The sequence below is a fragment of the Athene cunicularia genome (genome assembly GCF_003259725.1).
Source record: "Athene cunicularia isolate RWA chromosome 3 unlocalized genomic scaffold, athCun1 chr3_part1, whole genome shotgun sequence".
In the NCBI taxonomy this organism is placed as follows: domain Eukaryota; kingdom Metazoa; phylum Chordata; class Aves; order Strigiformes; family Strigidae; genus Athene; species Athene cunicularia.
This window is the reverse complement of record NW_020799097.1, coordinates 56,737,374-56,747,176: the sequence shown is the minus strand read 5'-3', so window position 1 is coordinate 56,747,176 and position 9,803 is coordinate 56,737,374.

Below are 9,803 nucleotides of genomic sequence, written 5' to 3'. Positions count from 1 at the left end.
TTTTCTTTTTAAATTCACTTGGAAACTTCAAAAAAGAAATGCTTGAATTGCATGGTTTTACTCAAGTTAGCTTGAAATATTGCAAAATCATATGCTGATTGTTATCTATTTTGGAAAATAAAGAATATAAACCTTGTTCCAGTGGATGTGATATGTTTTCCTGTGAATCTAAAAGTGGAGGACAAGGGTTTACATTATGTCAGTTTTCTATCCCTGCTAAGTATATACAAATCTTCTGAATATAAAGACGCAACTTCTCTTACAATTAAGCTGGAAAAATTAATCATTCATCATTGTATTTATTCCTAATGAGCTTTTTGCAATACTTAGCTAGTCTTTTTACACACTTTGTAGATTACACTCAATCATACAAAAAGCTAAATGCTTGCTGTAATCATCAGGTAGGACATCATCTGTACCAAAATCACTTATGTTCATCAAAGTGGTTATTTAAAATACAACTGCACAACCTATACAGACAAATGTGCAATCTCCAATGTCTAGTCTGTAGTCCAGACATTGGGAAAATGACCACCAAGAAACTGAGAGAGCACAAATGGTTAGATTTCTCCCCTGACCCCTATAGGAACTATGGATTGCCTTTATCAGCAATTGTTAAAACAGGTGAGCTGGTGCAAAAACCAAACTACAGCCTGAAGACAGCACAGTTGCAATTGCATAGTTCTGCACTGGGGTTCAAGAGTGCTTTGCCCCATGGGGTTTGATAAGCCTTCCCAAGGGCGAGGTTTGTGGCTTGGCAGTTTGATTGTGCAGGTGGATCAGCGTTTCTAATCCCTTCTTCTAAAAATGTGCACCTTTCTCTAAGATGCTAAAATCCTGCTGAAGTCAAAAGGAACAGTCAATTTCCAGCAACCCTGAAAATCAAGACCTGACCAAGCCCAGTGAGATCAGTTGCTCAGCCAAGAGTAAGCTGTCCACCCCAAAACTGCCTGCTCTAGCTAGTGTAGTCCACAGACCCTGTCCGCAGCCCTCAGTTTGCACTCAGTCTTTCAAACTTCTACCCTCATTGCAGCTCAAGTCCAGTTTAAAACCTTCCAGCAAATGGGAGCTTTTCTCAATGGCTGATTTCTATTGCTCCCATTGCTGACGCAATTTCCAAGGGAAGGTTGAAAAGTCCATGTAAAAGAAGGTATTTTGGTGATTAACTGTGCCGGTGTAGCAGGTGCAGGTGCAGGTGCCGGGGCTGCCCCATGATGGACACAGACCATTCCAGCCGGCTCCAACCAACCCATCCACCGCAGGGCATGGCTGAGCCCCACGGCAGAGATGGCAGCACCGTGGGGACAGTCTGTGTAAGGAAGGGCAGACAGTGCTGGAGCAGGAGGAGGGAACAAAAAGAGTGAGAAGCAGCAGAGGGAGCACCAAGGTCAGAAGAGGAGGAGGAAGAGAAGGTGCTCCACACTGGAGCAGAGATTCCCCTCCAACCTATGGAGGACCCGTGCCAGAGCAGACAAAGAGTGTGAGGAAGACAGAGCAGTGGAGAGGAACCACCCTTCACCAACTGTAACTGCTGGAGACTAGAGTGAAGGAATGAAGTTGGGCTTGGGAAAGATGGCAGGAAAGGTGTTGTTTTAATGTTTGTCTTTCCATTTCCCACTATCCAAATTGGCAATTACATTTTTAGGAGTTAATTTTCCCTGAGTCTGCTTTGTCCACAGCAGGAATTAGTAATCAGACAGAGTGTTTATTTCAAACCACAAGTTTTCTCATTCCCGTTTTTCCTATTTTTTACAACTGAGAAGAAAAGTGAGCGAGCAGCTGGGTGGGAGTTTGGCTGTTAGCCATGGATAACCCACCACGACTGGTTGTTACACAGACTCTATACACATCCTACTAAACGGCAATAAATTGCTGTTAGTCCCACAATTCGGGTCTTCATTTAGAACACAAGACGGAATGTACATAACTTGTACATTGCCAAAAGATTTATGCCTTGATCCCCAACTCTATAACTACAGAGTTAGGTTTTTATACCCAGCTGTTTACTACTTAGTATAGTCAAGTTTAGATGCCATATTCCCTGCAGAAAAACTCTATGGCACTTTGCTTTAATGCAACACAATGCGAGAAGTGCAGTAAACACAGTTGCAGAGGGATATCTTTATCTGCCAGGACATAGGCACTCAGGAGAGCTGCCGAAAGACTCTTCCCTTTCATATCTCACTTAATTCTTTACTTCCACTTTGGCATCCCACTGTATAATCCCCTCAGTACAGTGAGAAATGTGTGAAAGGCTCCCTTAGGGAGAACACTGGTTGTTTAAGCTGCTTTGGACTTAAGACAGTCAGCTGCTGACTGCCCACAGTTGCATGCCATCAGTAACACTTCTTTCCAAGGATTCGAGGTTTTGGAAGCCAAGAAAACAAGAAAAAGGAATACATAAATAATATTGGGAAATAATAAACATAAATAGTACTGGAAGAAGGAAAAAGGGAAGATGTGAGGGGCTGATAACTAACAAATTAAGAGGAAATATCAAATGCCTTATGAGGTTTCCTAGGCAGGAACTGTGCATAACAGAATTTGCTAAAGATTCAGCTTTGAGAAGGTGATATTTCTGCCACCTTTTAGTTCTCCAGAAGGAAAAAACACAAAGGCAACTGAAAATATGAAGCATGTGTTATTTATACACCTGAAAAGGTCAGTAGATATCTAGCTTTCATACCATCCATTTATCCTGTGTACAGTTCTCCAGAAATTCCCAGTTAGCCAAATAGTTAAGGAGTCATATTATTCACCTGTGGGCAAAACCTCCTTATGCAGAAATCTTAGACTTTCAATTAAACAATGAAATAACATGACATTTTGTGGTTTTTCTCTTAATTTATGCATTTCTGTGTATGCTTGTTGCTGGTGATACACCCTTCACACAGCAATCTGTTCTGCAGTACTCACATCTCAAGAACTGCTGTAAATACCTCACAGGAGTTTTCTTCAATTTCCAGTCTTGTCTTTTATTATGATAGAAAGTAATTAGCAAAACTTTATTTTGCCTGGTCCAAAGGCCCAGTAATTTAATTTATTCAGTGATACTTCCTTTTGGAAAAGTATTGAAAAAAAATACACTTTGCAGATATCACTTTTATTATGTGAGGTGAGAAAGGAGGTTCTGTTTTGCCAATACTCACTAGATAAAATCTCTTTACAACTTTGAGCTTGTTTCTTTGCAGAGGTTGCTTATTCTCAAAGGGAAAATGATGTCCTTGCTCAAATGGCCAAGTGACCCCTGTGTTCCCTTTGGTTTGGTTTTTGTTCCATGTTAAGCAAAACCTAACTGGTCTCATTTTCTATAGATGAAAGGATACTCTGCCCACAGGCAAACTTCTTCCCAGATTAGTTTTTACCTGAAACCTCCTATTTTTCTCTCAGAATACCTAATGGCAATAAGCATGTCCATATCCTAAATCTCTGGGTTTTGTCTCAGTCACCAAGAGGATATTGTGTCAGATAATATTGTCTGTGTACAAACCAGTAAGTCACAGAAGACAGTTAGTACCAGAAGTAATAAGCAGCTTCTTCCTAATAATATTTGCTTTTATAATTCTGAAGGGGTTTTTTGTGCTAAAATACTGCTCAGAAATACATTTATTCTCCCATCTACCCCATGTTAAACTCCAACTAGCAGAAAAAGCAAACACCCTTTGAAACCAAATCACCAAACTGAAAAATTGTAATTATGGTAAAGGGTAAACAGAAAAACTTTAATCAGCTTCTTTTTTATTTTGTGGAGGGGCATTACAAAACTTGGACCTGTCAAAGAAATGGGAAATTAAAGCTGCTGACATTAATACTCCAACACACTTTCCAGCTGAATGACAAAGATAAAAATGCACATTTATTGTGCAATCCACCTTCTGTGCTTTCTTTCTTTCAGAAGATGAACAATGCAAAGGAGGAGTCTTGAGTACCATGCTGTTAAATTAGAGCTTAGCTGTAGCATTTCAGTGAAGAAAAGGTAACATGAAGACAAGTTGATGAGAACCTTCCATACGCCTCTCTAAATATCATATCTTCCTGTCAGAGTGATATGGCCACCCTTTCTCAAAACAAAGAGACAAGAGTCTCTTTGTTCTCTCCTTGACCTTGATGTGAGTGGGTGTAAGTCTGGCTAGAGAAAATCTGAATAAATCACTATGCTTGGTGATTATTTAGTGTGTGGAAGTTAATACAGTGTTCTGCTGTCATGTGTGTGTGTGTGTGTGTGTGTGTGTGTGTATACATAGGTACAAAATATTTGCATACCTACCACTGACCTTTCTATTGTAATGACGTGTTCTCTGATAGATCAAATTAGTAAACTAGAACAAGGAAGATGGAGTGTTAAGACAAATAACATTAACTGTTCAAATTCACAAAAATATAAAAAATGTAGAAAAGCTAATTAAAATATCTGCTTTTCTAAGAAGATTTTAAGACCCTAACTGTTTAAATCAGTCAAATCTTCTTCCTTTTCAGTTAATTGTCAAGAGTGTTTTCCCCATGAACCCCTTGCCAACTTATTTATTATCTCTGGTCACAAGTAATAAAAGTTAATAGAATTCTATAGACTTTAAGGACATTTGCATCCAACCCTGAATCCACTTTTTCTTAACTGATTGATCATTTAGCTAATTATTTTGGAAGCTTCCCCAAAAAGTAGAAGAGAACATTGAAGTACCAAAGCATGTTTTCCACATACTCATTTTAAAAACAAAAGCAGAAACAGCACTTGGAAAATTAGTACCAATGACAGTGAGGTTATTAAATGCTAAAATGAAACATTTGGGTGCTTCAGGTTCCAGGAAATAAAACCAACAACATGTCTTTAATTTGCCTGAAACTTAATGATTTAAGGAAAATATAGTCTAGCATTTTCAGTTTATAGCAGTGCTGTTGATGTCTTATAGTTTCAGTTAGTGAGAATGATAAGTCCATGTAACCAAAGGCAGAAATATTGTAAAATTAATCCAGGTATGGGAGACCAATTCACATTTTTCATAGGGATATTTTACAGATTTATTTGTTTTGGGGCAGCTGTATCATAGATGATAGTGATTGGCACACTGCAATAAACAGCATTTCTGCAATTTAGTTGACATCATAAATTCTCGGGAAAAAATTGCAGCAACAGAGCAGTTAATAAGGTTTGAATATGACCCCATTTGACAGCTTTCACCCTTCATGTTGAGAGCCCTGTGAAGAGCTTCTATCATATGCAACCGTTGTCAATCTTTTGCTTCCAAGAATGTACCATCCTCTCGTTTTGTTTAGATATATGCATATTTTTAGAATGTTAAAATAATTCTCTAACATTTGTTCTCTCATTAATATGCTGTAAAAATAAAATCATTGGTTAAGATATAAAGACTTAGTTTTAGTATGGAGCTGAGTATTTTAGGGTTGTAATGGAACTGTTTAAGCAAGTTTTGTATTTGATTTTTAAATCAGCCTTTTTTTATTTTTGTCATTTTGTTAAGAAAATTATTTAAATTAAATTGGGAGGCTGTTTGATACTTTCATTAAGATCACTGAGTAATAATATGGAAGAACTTATCCAGTGTTTTCATACACTTTAGAAGTTGTTTTGCAAAAAATAGCAATCGATAATTAAATCCAGAATCACATGACAGAGATGCTGTCTTTTGAGATGTCAGCAATGAATGCTTTTCACACTGTGGGTAACTTCTTACTTGTTGATGGCTCAAATACCAGTCACTTGAAAAATATGTTTAGTGGAGCTACATATCTTTCACAGTCATTGCAAAAATAGCATGCAAAAACCAATGAGAAGAAATGTCTGTGTCTGTGTGGATGCAACAAGGCACCTGTACTCCTATGGACACGCGCATGCAAAATGCTAAGCACTCTCCCTCTGAACACATTTGTAAATTCATGGCATTTAAAGCTGAAATAGGCCCCTATATTTCATTCTGTAGCCTTTTATATAAAGTCCAATAACTCAAGCTGGAATAAAGCACCACTGTTTAAACTCCATTTTGGACAAACTAACAAAAGGTTTGTAGATTAAGGGCTCTCTTTTTCCCATGCTGTCTGTATTTATAAGAGGTATCAGTCTTCAGTACTACCCTGTCTCATCTTTTCACAAACACAACTACTGTCATTTTAGCAATGGCTATGTTAGTGTTCTCCCATTGACACTGATGAAGCTATGTCAATTTATTGTTACGTGTGACCCTAAAAATTGGATCTTGCCTACTATGAAGACCCACAGGAGGCAGAGATCAAGTTATGCCAATCATTGTTGTATTTGACCTTGAAGATCAGATTTTTCTTAACATGAAGACCTGCAGGAGGCAGATTTGAACAAACCTCATCACTGATGTTCTCCAGCAGAGGAAAAAGTGGAAAGGCTTTAAAGCTTTTAATTTTGGAGCACTGAGATGTTTACCTAGGATAACAGCTTAGATTATATTAAACGTGCACGTTCATACAGTAAAATTTTATGTTTGTACTTTAAAATTAACTGACAAATTATTTTAAAGTTTAAAACAGGCTTTCCTTTAGTGGGAAGTATTCCAAAGTATCCAAGTACTGGTTGCTTTATGAACCCTGTTTTAGACTTGTGAGAAAGAGGCCTGGGGACAAACTATTGAGTGGAAAAATGACGTCACATGAGAGTGAGAGATTGAGGGCACAAACATGAGCGTGCAACTGAGTTGCTGGGATTTTTTGTTACTGAGAAAGACCTTCTCCATTCCTTCCCTCTCCTGTTGAGAGGAGAGACCAGACCTGCAAGGAGTTAGCCACCCCAGGAAGAAATGAGAAGCAGAAGGACAGTGAAAGCAGATGAGAGCAAAGTCAAGGCTTGAGGGACACGAGGCCTTGGGCTATTTGGAGGTTATGGAACACAAGAAACCAGAAGATCACTGATACAAAGTTAAATTTTGGTATCCTCGAGCATTTTCTTTTCTTCCCTGGGACAGTAGCATTCAATTTTGCAAGTGTTTCTGAGGAGTCCTCTTTGGATATACAGTGCTCATGTTCGGTTTTATGAACGCGGAATTCAATCCATTTCTTTTCTAAACTACAAGCAGGCTGTGTCTGCTTTTGTTTAATTATTTTTTGATAATAGCTTTGATGGATATAGGTCCCTGATCAAATCAGTTGGCCTAGCCAGCATAAATCCACAGCTATTCAGCTGAAGCTGCTGACCTAAAAAATTAGCATTGTCTCTTCCTTCCTTCCTTCCCTTCTGGCAAGCACCCAAATACACCAAGCTGTCTATACCATCCTCTGCTGATGGAAAAACATCACTCCAAACCACTTTGACTGTTAGTTCCTCTGAGGAAAAAAAATTGTCTCTCTACAGTGCGATCCCAGTGCTCTTTGGAAAACTGATGATCATGTGCTGGATAATTACTAGACAACAAAGACTTGCTTCTGTGATGTGCTGTAAACCTTGACTCTTCCCAGGGACTGAACTGCTGTCACCTCACAGGTAATTACCTCACCCACCAGATACAGTCCCAGAAGTATTTATGAAGATAGTGCTCATCAGGCTGAAAGTCATTTGCTTCATGAGTTTACCAGAGCCAGGATAGTTACCCCCAGCCCATGCTAAACAAGGCACCCATGCAGACTGCTCCTGAACTTCTGTAGTCTGGATGATCTATTGATTGTTATTATCAGTAACCATCATTTGCTATATATTTGCACAGGGCTTGGCACACACCTTAACATGAACATTCATATCATAATAATATATATTAATAATTATATACTATGATAATGACAATTCAGGTAGAAAGTCATCTGGTCTTTAACTATCATGAGTCCAATGTATGCCACTGTGTTAATACTTGTCTTAACCTGAAAACTGACAAAACCATAACAGTCACCACTAAACCTGTCTAATTTGAAAACCTATAAATATATGGGATTACACAAAAAGTGTAATGAGTTCTATCCCCTTGTCCAATTTCAATGGACAATAATTTCTATTATACCCTTATAGGTGCAAGAAAGGAAAACAGATGGCCCCCTATCTCACCACTGTGCCTGACAGAAAACCAACTGCTCATACTAAAGTTAATTAATTTTGGTCTTTTCTGCTCCTTTAGTATGTCCAATAGCATATTCAGATGTTTATTTTTTTTTCCATTGGAACAAATATTAGATAATGCTTCTGTTCTTTTTTGTTAAAGAGAAAAATTAATCACATCCCATGAGACAATGAAGTAGCTTCTATCTAAGCTTTAGGAAAAGACGTGCAGAGCCTGATATCACACCAGTAAAACTTTTTCTTTTTCCACAGCTCCTGCTTTAGCCTTCCACAAGATTCTACAAAACATCTGTTCCATTGACTGCTTTTGCCAGTCACTCATGACAGAATAGAGAACAGCTAAGTCTTTTTAACCATTACATTTTCTTACAAACCACAGCCTTGGGCTTAATACTTTTGCCTTTGTGCTGTACAAAACTATAACCTCATATAACAACCCTAGGAATTCTCTATGTGAAACAAATATTAATATATAATTAATATTATGTTTCTTTAATATTTATTATATTAAATAATAATACATATATTAAAATATAATAAATCTGTTTTCCTGAAGAGTACACACCATCTCTCCTAATCTATATGGTGTGGTACTTCAACAAACATTATTGTGGTTGCTGACTAAAATCCCAACGTGCAAGGATTAAAAGAAGAAAATGCACAGACTCATCGCACTGCAGAAATAAAGACAGGATTAGATTCTCTGCCTACACTCCATCTATCGAAAAAAATAGAAACATTTAAGGGGTTTGGTTAAACATTAGAAACCATTTCTGTTGTAAAGATAGTTAATCAGTGGAAAATTGGTAGGCTCCACAGAATTTTCAGAAATTTTGAAAGAAAGGTTAGATAAACACGTCAGGAGTAGCACCATTATAGCTGATATTGTCTAGGGGCAAGAATGATCAACTTGCAATGTCCATTCTAGCCCTATGTGTTATGGTTGAGTTTAGGGTATATCCTTAACATTTTCCTTGGTGTAACGGTAAATTCTGAAATGCCAAGAAAGTATGTGTTCCTCCAAAGTTAACTAGCTTCCAAAGCAACATCTGAGGTGTTTTCATGGAAATGGTTGCAATATGACATTCAATACTATGGCATGTTTTCAAATATCTTTTAAAACTGCGGGCTACGTTAAATGTATTTCTGTCGATTTGAGGAACACTGAGTAGCACCAGCATTTAGAAATTAAATCCTGTTATTTAGGATTCCTGCATCTGGACTAACTTCTGCATCCGCAGTTGTCCTAATTTGTAAAGCCATAGAGGAATGAGAAAAAAAAAATCTAGCCATGTTATATATTTCTATTACTTTAGACTTTGTGATAATAAGTCTATAAAACAAACTATGAACAAGCTCTGAGGCTATATTTCTGATTTCCCAATAGGTCACAGTGCAGATGAGTTGCTATACAAAAAGAGAGCAGCTAAAGCTCAGAGTGAATATAGAACCGTATCATTCAAAGGACACTTTGAATGTGATTTGTCTCACTTACTTAACTTTATCTCTGGTTTGTCAGGTGTCCAGTCTAAGATAGTTGCTCAGTCACTGTTAAGTCTGTAGTCAATGAAGAGAGACTGGTAATTCCTGATAACAGTCCACCTATTCTGCAATTAATATCTGAGAGGTAGGATGAATCACCCATGAGAGAAACACATCTTTCTTCACTTGTTGTATTCTTAACTAGCTAAAATCAGATGTTTCTAGCTTTGATAAAGCTCAAGTTATATGAGATTAATCTGTGATACTATGATGCCTAGATGCCTCTGTTGGCTAATAC